At 49.5% G+C, this 17,746-nt stretch overlaps 1 long non-coding RNA gene across 2 annotated transcripts; it reads right to left on the reverse strand.

The window, feature by feature from the left end:
- Window positions 1-5,314: 5,314 nt before the first annotated feature.
- LOC135968175 (uncharacterized) lies at window positions 5,315-16,282 on the reverse strand. 2 transcript variants are annotated; one of them, XR_010582732.2, is made up of 4 exons: window positions 16,096-16,282; window positions 15,351-15,533; window positions 12,973-13,012; window positions 5,315-10,183 (listed from the first exon to the last, which is right to left on the reverse strand). It is a non-coding gene; the product is annotated as an uncharacterized lncRNA (long non-coding RNA). The 2 variants fall into 2 exon arrangements; XR_012427132.1 differs by having other exon boundaries at window positions 5,315-13,012.
- Window positions 16,283-17,746: the final 1,464 nt, after the last annotated feature.

Here is a 17,746-nt window from a genome sequence, read left to right on the forward strand (position 1 = left end):
AAAGGTGGGACAACTGGAAGCAGGGGTGTCCAGGTCATAGGTAGATTCGAAAATTTCCTGATTGACAGTTGGTTAAGAGAGTTGTCAGATAAGGGGTTGTGGAGACCAAGGCTTTGTCATGTGGAGGAAATCCTCCAGGTAGCTTTGGAGAGAATAGATTGTAAATGTTTCCCATCAGACTAAGCGTCTAAGTTCTGTCTAATTCCAGAAGGGAGGTAGGGTGATGAGGCAAGTCCGACCCCCCAGCGATCATGGCCTGGACTAGTTTTTCAGATTAGCTTTGGAATGCCCTTGTCAAAAGCAGGGGCTGTTCAGATGGGCAAAGGGGCTTCGAATTCTAATGTTTTTAAAACCAGAAAGTGATTGTGTTTTTTTCTGTGGATGACAGCCAGTGTAGTAATTAATATTTTATTAGCAGATTAATTTGGAAGTCAATGTGTTTTCGAGTATGTTAATTATTAAATCATCAACAAACAGAGAAGGGCTTACTTTGAAACCAGCCTGAGACTCAAGAGGCTCGGCAAAGAAAACGATGGACTTGGGAGAACTGATTCACGTGTTTACTGTGCCAAGTTTCAGACATTATGAGAAGTCTGTGCTGATACATTGTGACTTGAGAACTTAAATCTTGATGGACTCTTAAGAGTGAGGCTTTTTTTTTCTTTTCTTTTTAAATGGTCAGTGTTTCTGTCTCCTGTGTTTTGTCTTCCAGCCGCTGAGCACTTTAGCTTTGTGTTCACGTGGCCTTGTTCTCCGAACCACCTGCTTTGTGGCTCCTCTGTCCTGCCCACCTTGATCACGTCTTCCCTGCCCCGTGGGTTTTATCCCAAGGACTGTTCTCCGCTGTGGGGAGGGGAGGATCAGTGGACACTGGCTTTACCGACTTATTTTCTGTGTAGCTCCCAGTTTCTCAAAATCTTAATTGTCTTGGATTCCCTGTGAAACTGGGAGTCAGGCCTTGGGCGCAGTACTGGGGCAGGAGGGAGAGATGAGAACAGGAAGGATGGGTTTGTCAGGGGAAGGAACCCCTTGCCAAATTCCTGTGTCTGTTTTAGGTTAAAGATGAATGGCCGGATGGTGGATGTCTCACCTGCTGTGGCTGGACCTCGCTGTGCTGAACCCTGAGCAGGGGCCCCAGCAGCTGCCTCCTGCCAGGCCGGGGCCACAGGGCTGGGCTTCTGCCTCTGGGAGGGCTCGTGCCAAGGTGCAAGGGTCTGCACCGCTCGTGTGTGACCTGAGGGGCATGTGGGAAGCTTTTCTGTGCTCCTCACCTGGGAGAAGTTGAGCTCATCTGGGCTAGAGCCTCTGGGGAGGTAGGAAGGCAGAGGCCTGGAATTCCTGCTTTCCCCAGACAGCAAGAAAGCTCAGCGTTGCACCTGCTCTGAGATGCCCTCAGCAGCCATATATAGTTGATTTTAACATGACGGAAGGTGCCAATTAACCCGGCTCTGTGGAGAGCTTTGAGGAGTCCAGGCCCTGGGCCCCGGGCTTTTTAATATGTTCCTTCCTGAACAAAAAACAACAAAAGATCCCTCTGGCTGATGTCGACTGCGTGGGGTTGGACATGCCGAGCTTGGGTGGGGCTTGCCCCTGAGTTTCCTTGGTGCTCCTCCCAGCCCCCACAGACACCAGCCTCTCCAGGCCGAGGCTTGTCCTGTTTAGACCCTCGTTGGTGGGGTCTGTGGTCCTGGATCGAGGGCCCAAGCACTTCTTTCATATTATTATAAATGATTCACCAGAGATGCACGGCTGTGCCCAAACATCTCACGAGCATGAGATACAGCCAGTGTCGCCGCCGCAAGCTCATAATTCTAGTGGAAAGAGGAAATTTTACTTTTAATGTGCTCGTGTGACTCAGATGCAAATATTCAATTCTCATTAAACTTTCACGACCTTGAGATCCTCTGAGATTCCTTGGAAAGCCGTTCCTTGTCCGCACGACTAACTCTCCTGTGGAAGGAGGCTGGGGTGGTCCGCGGGGTCTGGGATCCTGCTGCGTTCTCCAGGATTCCTTAGGTTTCATCATTAGTCCCAGCTCTTCAGCAGATGGAGCTGATTGACTCTGACATTTCCATTATATTGTTCTTGTGTTGCCTCAGTTAACTTAGAATAACCAGTATTTACCAGAAATAATTGATGGCGAGATGGGAATTATTGGTGATTCCCTGACATATGGCAGCCTGTATAGATAAGCGTGTTACACGTGTCTAATTTCTGAGATGTTGGTCCACACCTTCTCAGGAGCACACTTTCAGGGGTAGATTCCTGTGCAGGAGAAGCTGCTTTTCCCCGAGACGCGGTGGCGGCTCCTGCACTGGCATGGCAGGGTGGCTGTGTGACTGGGCAGGGCTGGACATGCTCCTGCGCTGGGCGCCCACCTCCGCCCTACATCTGTGTCGAGGGTGCCTGCCTTTGTTCCCCCAGCTCGAACTCATAGAATTGTATACCTTCCTGACACATTCCTGCATAGAGATGATTAGATCTGGGGGCTGAATCTCAATCTGACACGCATGTAGGTAAATTATTGACGTGAATGACTTGGGTCCTCCACCTTCAGGGTCAGGAGGCACGAGGTGGGTTTGGAGACAGCTGCCTGGCTTCAGGAAGTTTCTCTCAGAGCCTGTTTCTTTCTCTAGCAAAGTAAATGATGCCTACCTCACCGGGCTTAACACACGCTCAGTACTCAGATGCTGTCTGATCTTTGTTATAGTTAGTATTTGGGGAACAGCGTGGCTGGTAAGAAAATGTGTTATCTTTACAATTTATACAATGTCATACAAGGCAAGCGTGAAACCGGGACACTACCTTAATCTGAAGATGCTGGTGCTTAGTCTTCTCCTCAAGCATTTTGTTGTCATTCTGGCGTGTGTCAGCCAAGTCATATGACGGTACCGCGTGCGTGATGCCAGCTCAGTTACCTTGGAATGGGGAACCTGAGGCTGCCAGGGAGCATCCCTCCTGCCTCCAGTCCTCGGGGATTTCTCTCTCTCTCTCCTTTCCTCTGTCCCTCCCTATCCCCCAATCTTCCTCACCACTCCTGCTCCCCTCCCTACCCTCCTCACTTACTCTACAACAGAGGTCCAGACTTTGACAAATCCCAGCTGGGCCTATTTATCGCTTGGCTGGGAAAGCAGAGGGAAAGGGGCCCAGTTACTACAAAAATAGAGAATTGAAATAGAATGTGAGCTATTTTTGCGTCTTGTTTTTTATTTTATTCTGAATATAAAAGGCAAGTGTCAAACAAAATCGGTGCTAACTGCGCCACTCAGCTCCGAGTCTGCTTTGTCGGGGCTCCGTGGGTTCCCACGCCCTGGCCTTCTCCATGAGCGTCTGGACACGCCGTGGCTGTGAAAGGAGCATTCAGTTATGGTCCTTTGAATGTTCCAGAGTCATGTTTAATAAAAATCTTCACGTTTACCCACAGCCAAGTCTTGATTTAATAATAGGTACTGCAGGTCTCTGGGTAGGGCTGAGCCTCTGTTTTAGAAGCAGCTGCACCATCTGAGGGGCAGGTCCGTATGGGCTGGCAGGCGGCCTGGTCCTTGGAGCACAGGGTGTACCTGACTCAGTCCTGGCAGTGGGGGGCCTTGCAGTTCTAGGATGTAGTGATGCAACCTGTGGCATAAATAAAAAGCCTCATGTGCCCCCATGAGAAGCTGGGGCTTCCCCTCAGTACTGTGGTGTGCTGTGTTTGTGATCGTGCAGATGTAAAAGGGTGAGGGAGATGTCTAAAAACCAGGCTCCCAAAGACAGCCCTTCATGTCTGGTGCTTTCATGTGTATATGCACACGTGTTTGACGCGTGTACACCTTCACACGTTCACCTCTTTCATGCATGTACACCTGTTCCTGTGTTCATACACCTGTTTCGCGCATGCGCCTGTTTCGCCTGTGTATGTGCCTGCGCGTTCACCCTGTATTGCGTCATACGTTGTATTTTACATATTGGGTATTTTCAGTTTGTATCGTGAGCTTGTAACGACGTCGTGAAGAAAAGAGGGGGCCCTGGCAGCCTTTGGCTCTGAGAAACGTGATGTCACGGGAACAGATGAGACAGCCCGGGTGAGGCCGGCAGAGGCCATCGTGGCCTTGGGAGTCCGTGCACATCCACTGTCTGTTGCTGTGTGACAAGTGACCCCAAAACCTAGGGGCTTAAGGCAACATAGACGTACGACTGTACAGCTTTTTCAGGTTGGAAATTCAGGGCAGCCCTGCTGAGCGGCTCTGGCCCAGTCCCCCGGGTCACTGTGAAGATGCTCTCCAGGGCTGCAGCCATCTGTAGGCTCAGCTGGGCTGGAAGTTCTGCTCCAGGATGCCGTGCTGACGTGTCTGCGGGCAGAGGCCTGGTCGTCCACACCTGGCCACTCCCCGGGGCTGCCAAGTGCATTCCTGCCCAGGGCCGCTCCTTTCCCCAGAGACGTAGCAGTGCTGGTCTTATGCCCAGCGTCAAGGTGGCCGGGTCAGGAGCAAAGACTTGTTTCCCCTACTCGGCGGCTACTCCTGCAGGGCTGGGAGACAGTGGAGGTCGCGCAGGAAGGTGTTCGCTGAAGACCGTGCTCTGTGACTTGACGGGTGTTCCTCCCAGGAGAGTGAAATGGAGACTGGACGCCGGAAGCAGCATCCTGCGTGACCCCATGTGTAGTGGGGTCACAGCAGAGCTAAGTCCTTCCTTTACAGATACTTTTCAGAGTCTACCCGCCTTTAGATTCTCTGATTAACGTGTCTGAGGAGGGTCCCAGGAGTCTGCCACCTGCCAGGCCAAGGAGGTTCCCTGCATGTGGCTCTCCCCTGACACCTTGAGAAACGTGACTCGAGAGAATCACTGAAGTTTCCTAAATGAGTCACCTGCTTTCTCTTCTCTTTGCTTTCATGCCCCCCCAGGGTAGGTCAGTCCTGTCCGCCACAGCGATACCTGCATGCTGGAGTTCCAAGGAGATTGGGGGTGTGTCGGGTCCCCCAGGGAGATTCGGTGACTGAGGATGCTGTCATAGCAGCCAACATGTCCTTATTGTTTTCACTTTTAATGAAGTTCAGTTACTAGGTTTTCTGAGGCACAATGATGTCCTTGTGAAAAATTGGTGATCAGGGAAGTAAGCAAGTGTGGGAAAATGATCCTGCCCTTAAATCTAAAAAACGATGAAACAGCAAACAGCCCTGAAGAGCCCATGAACCTCCTCATGGGGCGGTGAGGAGACACCTCAGTAATGGCTTTAAAAAAAAGTGATAATACTGAAGAAAAGGTAAACTAAATTTTGGGTCTCCTATGGGTAAAGAGATTGTGGTTTACATTTTGGATGTATGCGTTTATATACTTATTTATTTTTCTTTGTTGGATTTAGAATTAGTTGAAATAATTGTGTTTTTTTAATTTAAAAAATTGGGGTATACGAAGTCTAATCCCTTTGTGATATTTCTGTACTGTGAGACTCCACATACAAAAGTGAAGCCCAGACTGTCTGTCTCTAATGAGCCAGAGAGAGGTGGTCATCTCCTGCAGGCCGGTCTGGTCTCCAGGCATCTGGCCATCCTCCCAGTCTTGGGCACACCTGCATCACTGGTGCTTCCTGCCAGACTGTGACTCTGCCCAGGTTTCAGGAGCACCCGGAACTGTTTTCCTAGGGGCTCCTGCTTTGTCCTGGCTCCTGGAAGCACAGGCTTTTGACGAAGGACTCTCCCCACTGCCAGGTAAATTGGTGATTGCCCCACAGTCTGTATTTGTCACATGGGGCACAGAGAGTCTGGGCGTGCTGTCCTGGCCCTGGAGCCAGCTCTAGGACTGCCCGGCGGCATTGCCTCCACCCCTCATCTGGGAACAGGGCGGTGGGGAGGAGAAGGGAAGCAGGGTCTTGACCCTTCTGCGTCTCGAGAACACGGGAACACATCGTCCCGTTGCCTCACACCATTCACAGCCCAAGCTTGTGTGAAGTATTATTTTATAACCTCCCCTGACAATGATGTATTTTATATAAGCAGCACATAAAGTGGTAATTTAATACCCTATCGAGCAGGATTAAACAATAAGGAGCAGATATCACTGTAGAAAAGTTACTTTATCCGGGAAACATTTATCTACTGCAGGTGGATGTGAATCATGGCTTCCTCCTCGGTGGCTCCTGATGAGCCTGTGAAATTCTGTCCTGTTCACCACTGTTAGTTATAAGCTACACCTTTCCTTCTATGACGTTAGTTACAAGCTCTACCTTTCCTTCTATGATGTTTATTTCTTGCCTGTTCAGCACTGTTAGTTACAAGCTATACCTTTTCTTCTGTGATGTATATTTCTTGAAGGCATGGACTAAATCCTAATTCCACAGTATTCGATGCACATACTCAAGAGATACTTGTTTGAATGAATGGATTAATAGAAAATAGAAGTGGTGACTTCACTTTATTTCATTATGTCAAACTTTGTCTACACGGAAAATTTTATGGTCCTTTGGAAAAACAGGGCCTCTGTGCAGGGTTGTTAGAGATTGTGAGAATGCCGCAAATGGCTCTGTGGCTCTAGGCTCACAAAGGGCTTGAGGGACTTGGTGGCGCACCTGTGTTGAAAACTGAGTTCTGCAAATCCATTGGAGTGACCTGCCAGCACCAGCACACACAGCCCTCCTTCCCAGTTGATTTCTGCACAGAGGCTTCTTCTGAATGCCCCAGGTGAACGTGGGTTCAGCCAGCACTGCTGGGCTTCCACAGCAAGCCAGGGTGCTGCAGGGACGAGAGAGAAGAGGGGCAGGACCAGGATCTTCCTGGGCCCCAGTGCCCGTGTGGGGACGCTGCCTGGCCTGGCTTTTCTGGGGGAGGTCAGGGAAATGATGGCATGGAGGGACTGTTGGTATGAGTCGCTTGCTCAAACATAGATCCCAGGTCTGTGTGGGAGGCAAAGAGAAATTTATGTGGGTATCATCAGTAACATAGCAAACATGGGCTTCTTCACTAGGGTGGCTGACCCTCTTGCTCATCTGCTGAGCAAAGGCCCGGCCCGGCCCGGCCTGGCCTGGCCTTCTACGCCTCCACAGTGAGCCTTTCTCAAGCTCTGTCCACTCCATGGAGATGGCCGGAGCCAGGGCAGATATGGGGTGTTTTCCACTTTTTATTTATTTTTTCTTTTTTGAGATGGAGTCTTGCTCTGTCGCCCAGGCTGGAGTGCAGTGGTGTGATCTCGGCTCAGTGCAAGCTCCACCTCCCAGGTTCACGCCATTCTCCTGCCTCAGTCTCTCGAGTAGCTGGGGCCACAGGTGTCCGCCAACACACCAGGCTAATTTTTTGCGTTTTTAGTAGAGTCAGGGCTTCACCGTGTTAGCCAGGATGGTCTCTATCTCCTGACCTCGTGATCCACCAGCCTCGGCCTCCCAAAGTGCTGGGATTACAGGCGTGAGCCACTGCACCCGGCCAGGTATTTGTCAGTTTTTGAAAGCTACATTTAAAGAATGAAATAGACCGAACAGAATTACTTCCTTTTGAATATTTAATACTCAGTCTACCAGAACACTTAAATATAGTTAATGTATTCAAATAATAAGAAAGAACTTTCCCTCTGTTCCAAAGAAAAAGTATAAACAACCTTTTACTTGTCAGGGATTTCACTATGTTTCTAAAAAGCCAGCAAGCACTTTTCCTGAAATAGACCCATCTCTTCCTCTGCATAGACCCTATGAACATTTTAGCTACATTTCTGCTGTATCTTAATGTGATAGATTGTAGAAAATTCCTTGCTACTGGAACTTCACGATGCTTTCCTTTGAAACATCAAATAGAAAGTATGGATAGTAAATCTCAGACTAGTTGCAATTATCAGTCTTGGTAGAGCTGCCACCCACAGCCTCTGTCAATTACAACAGAGTGTGTCTCCCCAGCAACCCGGATTAGATTGCGGACCAAGCCAAGCTCACCCAGGATTCAGTGCAACGTCTTTCAAAGCTGTAGTCACTGCCCCTGGAGGAGACTTGAGAATTCCTCCCTTTGATGCCTGTGCATGGCTGTTCTCAGATCACAGCAGCTGCAGCAGCATCTCAGAGGATGCCAGCAGGGGTGTCCTGGGTAGTGACACCACGGTAGGGGCCTGCAGTGTCTGAATGAAATGGGCCGTGAAAGTGAGCACCCTAGAGGAGTCCACAGCCACGTTTCAAAGGTGCAGTGGCCCGAGGTGAACCCCAGAGCACTGAGGAGCCTGGAGTTGACCTGTCACGACTTCATTGAGAGAGCTGACTGAATTCCGTACCTGTGCGGGCAAAATATGGCTGTTTGCGCTTGGCCCCTTCTCAGTCCAGGGCTAGGGAGGTTGTCTGCACAGCTAGTGGGAGCTTAACTTTGTGCACACTCGGGGTTGGGTCCCACTCCTTTCTGTGAGCCCAGGGAAGATAGACATGCCGAGCTCTCCTGGAAGAGGGCCCTGACGAGTGGAAGCTGAGCTTCAAGATGGTCGGCCTTGTGGTGTGCGTGGCGGGTTCGGAGTCGGTGTGTGCTGAGTGGGGGCCCGGCTGCTGCTGTCGCTATTGGGCTCAGCAGACGCTGCGGGGGACGTGGCTCCTGTTGTACTTGGTGGTTTTCTCCTCACAGGAGTGGGTTTCCCTGCTGTGAAGGTGTCGGGGCTGTGACAGGCAGCCTGGCAGGAGGAAGACGCTCGTGGGGTTGTGCCCCGAAGCCCCCTTCCTCTTGAGGAGCATGAAGGGGGTTTGGGACCCTGCTTCCGGCTGTGCTCCCTTGCTAGGTTCTTGGCCTCGGGGGCCAGGAGAAGCTGAGTACAGGCCTGAAACCTGGACCCCTTCCACAGCCTCCGTGGCGTTTGTGGTGTTATGCAGGACGAGGCCCTTGGAACTCCAAGCCCTACCCTGGCATGCCCGCCCACTGGGGCGTCTTGGGCACCTGCTGTGTGCTAGGCTCCCTGGTGGGGTGGGCGGTAGCAAGGGCTGTGGGGTAGAGTGGACACGGTACGCGGATGATGAGAAGCGTCAGGGAGGCAGTGAGAGTACAGCTGAGACCTGCAAGGAGGGGACTGGCTGTGGGTGTTGGGGCTCAGGGAGCTGCCTCTACCCAGAGCCACAGTGGCCAGTGAGGGCAGAGCAGGGGACCGAGGCCCAGGGAAGCCGTGTGTATGGTTCGCATCAGGTGTGCGGGTCTGCCGGGCTGTGCGGCCCTTCTCAGTCCTGGCTGGGCCTGGGGTCCCAGAGGGAACGGAGGGTCTTTGCATCTCCCTCCTCTTGCTTCCCTGCTGCTTCCTGGTCAACGGATGCTTCTTTATTGCAACTCTGGCAGTTATTCTGCATATTAAGAGGAGTTTCACAAAATCATAGGGGGAGAGGCGGACTAGGGATTCATTTTTTTTTCTCCCCCTGATTTTACACGGAGCCTTCTACTACCCCTTAGTGTGGAGGCAGAGTGCAGATGCTCTACAGTTATCTATCCAGGAAGAGAAGAGCTGATGGGAAGTCACAGATCTGATCATTGCAATAGCACTGACATTTTTAAGTGGGAGAATGCTGATGTCTATAATAATCAGAGTAAAACTTCAGTAGCTTCAACATAAAGATTCTGAGATGATCTTAGAGCCATTTCGTCCCTAGATCCTTCTGCAGTGTGGAGTGTGACATCTCTACCAGCCTCTGGTCAGTGGCCGCCTGGGGGTAACTGAATGCTTGAAGTGTAAATGAGAACTTCTAATTTTATTTAATTTTAGTCAAATTTAAATAGCTATATGGCCCGGGCACCGTGGCTCATGCGTGTATTCCCAGCAGTTTGGGAGGTCGAGGCGGGTGGATCATGTGAGGTCAGGTGTTCAAGACCAGCCTGGCCAACAAGGTGAAATCCCATCTGTACTTAAAAATATAAATAAAATAGTCAGGCGCGGTGACAGGCGCCTGTAATTCCAGCTACTCGGGAGGCCGAGGCAGAAGAATCACTTGAACTCGAGAGGCAGAGGTTGCAGCAAGCCGAGATCGAGCCACTGCACTCCAGCCTGGGTGACAGAGGGAGACTCTGTCTTAAGAAAAAAAAAAGATTTTAAAAAACCCTACATGCCCCTAGTTGCCTCTGTAGGAGACGGCATGGTTCCAGAAGGTAGACTTTGTGTTGAGGACTCTGCAGCGTCAGGCTGGAGACAGTCTCCCTTCCTAGCAGCGTGGGCCCCTGGGCTGTTCTTCTACCAGAAGGGATGGTGGCGTCTCTGGGAGGTATCTGTAGACTCAGATCTGTGTGGATTAGTGACTTGCGTTACTCACAGATACTTAATTTTATGGGTAAATGAATACCTGGACTGGCTGCAACTTCAGGGCGAGATTCGGGAGTAGGGAGTGAAAAGTGACGACGGAACACTGGGCTTGTCCTGCTGCCCCCAGGACCCGGTCGGGGTGCCTTCTCGTCTGAAGTCCCAGCATGTGGTCAGGGTACCCCTTGCCTCTGAAGCCCCCAGGAAGTGATCGGGGCACCAATCCCCTCTGAAGCCCCAGCACCTGGTCGGGGCACCCCTCCCTTCTGAATCCCCCAGCCACCTGGTCGGGGAGCCCCTCCCTTCTGAATCCCCCAGTACCTGGTCGGGGCGCCCCTCCCTTCTTAAGCCCCCAGACCCTCCTGGCCTGCGGTGCTGCTTCTCCAAATGCTGTCCTTGGCTGTTTTCCAGGAGTCACCTGCACCAGAGCAGGCTGCGTGTGTCATTTCTTGTCGGATCTGGGGTGTCAGTGAAGCTCATTTATCTTGTCTTCCTCCGCATGTGCCGTATCTCACCTGTTGACTGTCTGAGTTTGTGTGAGTGCGTGTTGTGCGTTCTCAGGCTGTACTCGGTGCTTAGGTGACAAGAACGTCTTAGAGCAACGGACTGTCTGCTCCAAAGGACGCTGGGCATGAATCGAGACACAGTTTACTTGTGAGGTTTAAATTTCCTGGGTGTTGGAGGCAATTAAGGGGAAACAAGGTCTAAAAAAGCCCCTGCAGATGAGGAAGGCAATAATGAAAAAAATTACTCTATACACACTTAGCAGATGATTTACTTTGTAGGTGAATTTTGCATTTCGGGAACTACTAAAGCTACTGTTTGTAGGGATTCCTTGATGAGCTTCTTGTTTTCTGTCTAGAAAGTAAAGTGGATCGGTTTTGCCTTTAATGCTGACTGACTAGAATCTACTTCCTTTTCCCCCCATTCACGTTAGGGTGGGGATTGCACTGGAAGAGCTGTAGGATCTCTTTATTTCTGATCTTAAATGAATTTTTTCTTCAATGCCCGGTTCTTTGGTTTGGGAAATGTGCTCAATTTGTACCGTGCTTTAAATGTACACAATGGTCGAAATTGCTACTTTTCTTTAAAGTTAGATATAACATCTTAAGTAAAATGTCATCTATAAATCAGGCACAGTCTGGGGCCTGGAGACCCCTCTTGTCACTTCCTTCCAGCTGTGTCTTCTTCCCTGGCCACATTGCCCCTGGCCACATCTCCTCCCCAAACCACGCCGTGTCATCCCCCCACCACCTCACCTCTGGTCACAACACCTCCCTCCCGGCCACATCACCTGTGGCCTCACTGCCTGCCTCCCTCCTTCCTGGTGGCCTCCGTGGCTCCCACTGTCTGCCCTCCCGAGGGTCTGTTCAAGGCTCCTTCCCCGTTTTCCACTCCTGAGTGGGTCTCGGGGCCTAGATGTTTCACAGGATGCAAGTTTCTTCCCTTCCAGCCGTGGGTCTCTGAGCGACAACTCCAGAGAGGGCACTAAGCTCTCCTTACCTACCTGGGGGGCCCTGAGCCCTGACCACCGACCACCAGGGCTTTTCTGCAGTGTGTGGGGCAGACTCATGCATGAATTGGACTAAAAAGATGCTTCCAGGAATCCTTGTTTTAAGTGCACTGGAGCAGAGATGGGGAGAGGGGACCACCTGGTTTGCTCAGAATTTGGTCCTGATCACAGCCAATGAGGCAACATAAGCACCTCCTAAATGAAGCATTCCACAGACTGATTTTACACATGACAGAAAGGCTTCACACAATGAGTGAGTTTGAGCTGCATTTGAAGGAAGAACAGGTCCCTGTAGGTGGAAATGAAAGGTAAGCGTGACCCAAGCCATCAGCAGCAGCGGGGGTGGGGTGGTGCAGACTCCCCATGGATGGTGGGCATGGCTGAAATGCAGGAGAGGGCAGGGGTGCGAAGGAACAGCAGGGCGGCAGTAAAATTCCCCTGCAGAGAGGGGACGTGACTGAGATATTATCACATGTATACAACTGAGAGATGATTTGAGGAGGATTTCTGGGAGCCTGTGGGAAGAGCACGTGGTCATCATCAGTTCTCGGGATCTCTTTTTATGAAGTGAAAATAGTCTTGCCTCTGCCTATCTTGTGAGCTGTTGTGACGATCAAATCAGATAATCTTCAGCGAGCCTTGTAAATGCTAAAGCTTATGACAGACTGTTCCAGCCCCCTTGTCTCTACCCTCCTTTCCTCCTGAGTAACGTGAACCCTGCTGGGTACCTCACTATCTGCCTGGTTTCCTCCTCCATAACGTGAGCCTTGAGTACTTGCTGGGTACCTCGCTGTGCACCTTCCTTAGTAACGTGAGCCCTGAGTATTTGCTGGGTACCTCGCTACCTGCCGTACAGCTGGCTGTAGAATTGTCAAACGCACTTGGCTGGCACATAAGCAGAAGTGCTCGCTGGGCCTTGGGAGGGCTTTCTGACATGTGGGTGCCTTCTGTTCCCTGTTAGGCTGGAGCTGCAGGAGCCCCCCTAGACCAGATAGAGGACCAAGGCTGTGGCCTCGGGGTGGGGGCTGGGGGAGCTCCCTGGGTTTATTGTGTGGGTGAGAGCAAACTTCAGTCCCGCTGTGGCATTGGGATTCAGGGTTCCTTCTGGAATGTTCTGAGTGAGAAACAGGAAGTGTGCACAGGTGCGTCTTCTGTGGATTTTATGGTTATCTCTTGGGAGAGCACTGGTGCCTCTGAGCTATGAATCTGCAGAACCACTTCTTCCACTAACGGCCGCCTTTATATAAAGAATGACTTACAAAAGATGCCACTTCAGATGGAGGTATTTGCAGGTGTGGCCTGAAAAATGAACAAAATGACTTTCATCTCAAGGAAAGTACCTTACATTTTTCCCAATGATAGACATTTGAGCTTTCCAGTGAATATTAAAACATAAAAATCTTGTGTCCACCACTTTCTCATGTGACCAATGGTGATACTGATGTGGGGTTTTTTTTTTTTTTTTTGGACATATAATGAAATGTGGAAGCCGCTCATAACTCTGAACCAGTATTTTCTAACCAATGTGTGATTACAAAATCGTGTGCTGGTAAAAGCCATTCAAGTGCAAGGCGGACCAGTCGACTTAGAAGGAATTGGGGCAGAAAGGCCCAACGACCAGAGCACAGACTCTGTGTTGCAGACAGCCTGTACGGAAGTGCCACTTGTTACATTTGGCAGCAGAGAATACCTAAAATGATCTGAAAACACAATGAAAATACTGCTTCCTAATTGTATATCAGTATGGGGTCGGACTTTCTTCATAAACTTCAGCCATGGCTCTGCAGCCCACTGAACGCAGATGCAGGCATGAGAATCCTGCTGTCCTGAGGTGCAGAGATGTTAGGTGTTTTCACAGTAGCACAAACTGTTGCCACGCTGCTGCTTATTTTGGAAAATGGTTTCTTCTTTAAGACTGTGTTAAGCTGTAATGACTTTATCCTTATAAAAGAAACTAAATTATGTTTTGTTTTTTTTTTTTTTTTTTTGAGACGGAGTCTTGCTCTGCCACGCAGGCCGGAGTACGGTGGTGTGACCTCAGCTCACTTCAACCTCTGCCTCCTGAGTTCAAGCGATTCTCCTGCCTCAGCCTCCCTAGTAGCTGGTACTACAGGTGTTCAGCACCATGCCAGGCTAATTTTTGTATTTTAGTAGAGACGGTGTTTCACCATGTTGGCCAGGCCGGTCTCGAACTCCTGACCTCAAGTGATCCACCTGTCTCTGCCTCCCAAAGTGCTGGGATTACAGGCATGAGCAGCCACCACTCCCGGCCTGATGAGAAAGCTTTTTTGTGCTCTTTAATAAAGTGCAAAGGGTTCCTGAGACCCAAAAGTTTGAAAACCACTGGCTTAAACCGACAAAATTGTCCATGATTCTTCAGTGTATCTTCTAATCTGTTGATGGAGAGAGGACAGCAAGGGTTGCTTTACTTTTATCCTTTCACAACTCAATGGTGCTGGGACAACTGGGGTATCCACATAGAAAAGGATGGACTGGACCCTTCCTCAGCCTACACGCAAAGCTCAACATGGTTCCAATGTAAGGAGCTGACTGAGACCCATTCTGTCAGTCTGCTGGGTACCATAACGGACACCACAGACCGTGCGACTTAGACAATAGCATCTTATTTCCTTTTTTCTGGAGACTGGAAGCCTGGGATCAAGGTGCGGGCAGGGTTGGATTCTCTGGGGCCTCACCCCATGCTGTGTAGACAGCTTCTTCTCTGTGTCCTCACAGGTTTCTCTTACGTGTATGCAGCACTGAGGACTGTGTCTAAATTCTCTTAAAAGAACACCAGTCATACTGGATCAGGCCCTACTTTTAAGATCTTATGGGACCTAAATTGCCAAGTTAAAGGCCCTGTATGTAAATACAGTGACATTTTGGGTTTCCGGGGTTGTGACTTTAACATGGAATCTTGGGGGAGGGGGACAGTTCAGCTCATAACACCTTTAGGGGAGAATCCTGGAGAAACTGTTAGGTTGGATTAGGCAATGTTTCCTTGGCTGAGACGTCTAAAGCTATAACAAGCAACTGAAGGGAAAAAGACGGTATCAAAATTAAAAATGTTCATTTCAGAGGATACTATTAAAGTAAAATGACAACCCACAGAACAGGATACATTATCACGATAAGGACCTGATATCAAGAATATATTCAAAAACTCTTAATAAAAATCCAATTTAAAAATGGACAAAGGATTTGAATAGACACTCTCCAAAGAAAGACATATAAATGCCTTAAAAAGCACATGAGATGTTTAGCAGAATTCGTCATCTTAGAAATGGAAATCAAAACCACCGTGAAATAACACTTCACAACCACCGTGATGGGTGGGTAAAACCCCAGTATTGGACAGTGACATGTTGGTGAATTGGGGAAAACTGAAATCTTGATATATTGCTAGTGGGAGGGGAAGTAAAATGGTGCAGTTGATTTGGAAAAGTCCGACAGTTCCTCAGAAAAGCATGAAATCACCGTACGACCCAGCAATTTCACTCCTAGCCATATGCTCAAGAAAACTGAAAACATTTTTCCAAAAAGTATGTCATGCCTGAATCTTCACAGCAGCATTATTCATAGCAGTAGAAACAGTCCAGGTGTCTGTCAACCGGTCACTCACTGAGATTCCACTCACCTTAGACGTGAAAGATGTCAGCACCGAAGGTCACACCAAAGGTCATGCACTGTACGATTCTCCTCACAACCGGTGTCCAGAATGTGCAAATCCAGAGAAAAGGAAGTTGGCTGGTGATTGCCAGGGGCTGGTAGAAGGAAGGAGCCAGGTGCTGACTCTTAATGGGTTCAAGGTTTCTTTGGCCTGTGGTGAAAAAGTCCCGGAATTACATACTAGTGGTTGATGTGCAGCTTTTAGAATACGCTAAAAAGACTGAATTGTATTCTTTAATATTGGGGCTTTTGTGCTTTGTAAATTGCTTTTCAATTTAAAAAGGAATTCAAGAAGTTATTTGGTGTTGATATGATAGTATCCAAAACAAGTTACTATGTAACTCACGTCCCCAGAGTTAAACTTCATTTTCTGAGGATCTTGAAGTGTTTGAGGCTAGGAGACACAACGATCCTATACTGTATGTTACACCCCATCTTACTGATTTCTATCTCACATAACCATATTCAGGAAAAACCGACATGTAAATGTGAGCTGAATGCTATGCAGAGGCACATTCCTCTTACTCGGATGATCTTTAGTGGTACAGTAAGAGATGAGATCATAGCAACGTTAGTTTAGTTAGTTTAATTTCCATGGCAACAGGAATTTGGCACATGGGATGAGTTAGATCTCCCTGCACAGTTCCTAACGGGGTTGCCCATTTCTGTGTGGTGTCTGTGTATATTCTCGCTGTGGAAATAAGTGATAGCACCTGCACAAACACTTGTCCGGAAGCGCACACGAAGCTGGTGAAGGCAGAGGACAGGCGAGAGGGAAGCATGGCTCAGCCCTGGCAAAGAAGACCGTTATTCCAAACGCAAAATATTCAGGAACACAATCCTTGGGAAGACTGGTGATGTCTTTAGACCTCACCACTATCGGGTTGTATCTGTGCAGCCAGTTACCACAGCCGCAGAACGGCGTGTGTTGGTATTGGTGTCATCACTCAACGATTCTGACTTTTCCTGGTGCTGAGGATGACTGCATATGGCAGAAGCAAAGTGCTAATCTAGCACAGGTCATCATATCCAAGTTCTTTTCTATGAAGGCGGGCAGGGTTAGGAACCACCCCACCCCACCCCACTCCCCAATCCTATAAGAACTGGGATCTGATGATCTGTGCTGTCGAGAGAGGCAGGGTTAGAATACCTCATTCCTCAATCCCATTGTTGAAAATAATAGTTGGATTGGGAGGGTTTTTACTCCTAAGGTTGAAGCCGTGCATTTCTGGAGCCTGGGCTGTCAGTCATGGTGGCTGGGGAATGCTGGGGTTGCGGTTGTCTGGCTGCCGGTAGCCCTGCTGGTGGGTCCTCCCTCTTTGACACCGTTCATTTCTGAAGCTTGCTTTCCCCGGTGTTGGAAGTAGCAGCACTGGAAGAATGGCCGCCTTCCTACAGTGAAGCTCTGGCAGGAGAGGAGAAGATACGGAGCGTCTGTTCAAGGACGTGACGTTCTGGGCACCGCACCATGCGTTCTGCTTCTCAGCTGTGCCTCCTGGTTGATGTTACCATCACCTGGCATTTCCCAGGAGGTAACTCGCGAATGCCACACTGATGGAACAGTGCGGCTCGAGTCCAGGGCCGCTGGAGCACATCAGCAAGGTCAGGCTGGACGCATGTGCTTGCTGACAGGAAAATGACAGGAAATGTCATGTCAGTTCAGGAAAATGACAGGAAATGTCATGTCAGTTCAGGAAAATGACAGGAAATGTCATGTCAGTTCAGGAAAATGACAGGAAATGTCATGTCAGTTCAGGAAAATGACAGGAAATGTGTTTGCTGACAGAAAAATGACAGGAAGACGACAGGAAAGAGGCCCATGAGGAGAGGAACCAGTAGATTCAAGGCAGTTAACCGAAGGAGCGAGCCATCACAGGCTGGGAGGACACCCCAGCCACAGTGGATGTCAGCGGTGGTGGCTGGACTCGGGGTCCGTGAATGTTGCCTGATCGAACGTGTTTGGTACATTCTCAGCTCCTGCCCAGGTGCCTCCCAAGCATCGGGTGTTGTGGCTCCCCACACCCTTCCCATCTGTGTGTAGCATGACCACCACCTTCCTACCGTGTGTTTGTCCTATCACGGCTGCTGTGCCTAACGGACGCTTTGCTTTCCAGCTACTTTCCTATAACCAAAGCCCTTGAACGACTTTGCGTTTCAGAGACGACAGGGTATTAGTTTTTCATGATTGCTCTGAGGATTTCTGAAAGCAAATGTAACTTACAGGATGGAAGATATTGGAGACAGTAATTATAGATGACTTTTCTCAGTTTTTTGATTGTGGTAAAGTTACACAGCACTCTATTTTTAAGTGTATGGTTTTGTGGCATTAAGTGTGTTCACACTGTCGTGCTGCGATCACCGCCA

Source organism: Macaca fascicularis, chromosome 18 (assembly GCF_037993035.2).
Source record: "Macaca fascicularis isolate 582-1 chromosome 18, T2T-MFA8v1.1".
Taxonomy (NCBI): domain Eukaryota; kingdom Metazoa; phylum Chordata; class Mammalia; order Primates; family Cercopithecidae; genus Macaca; species Macaca fascicularis.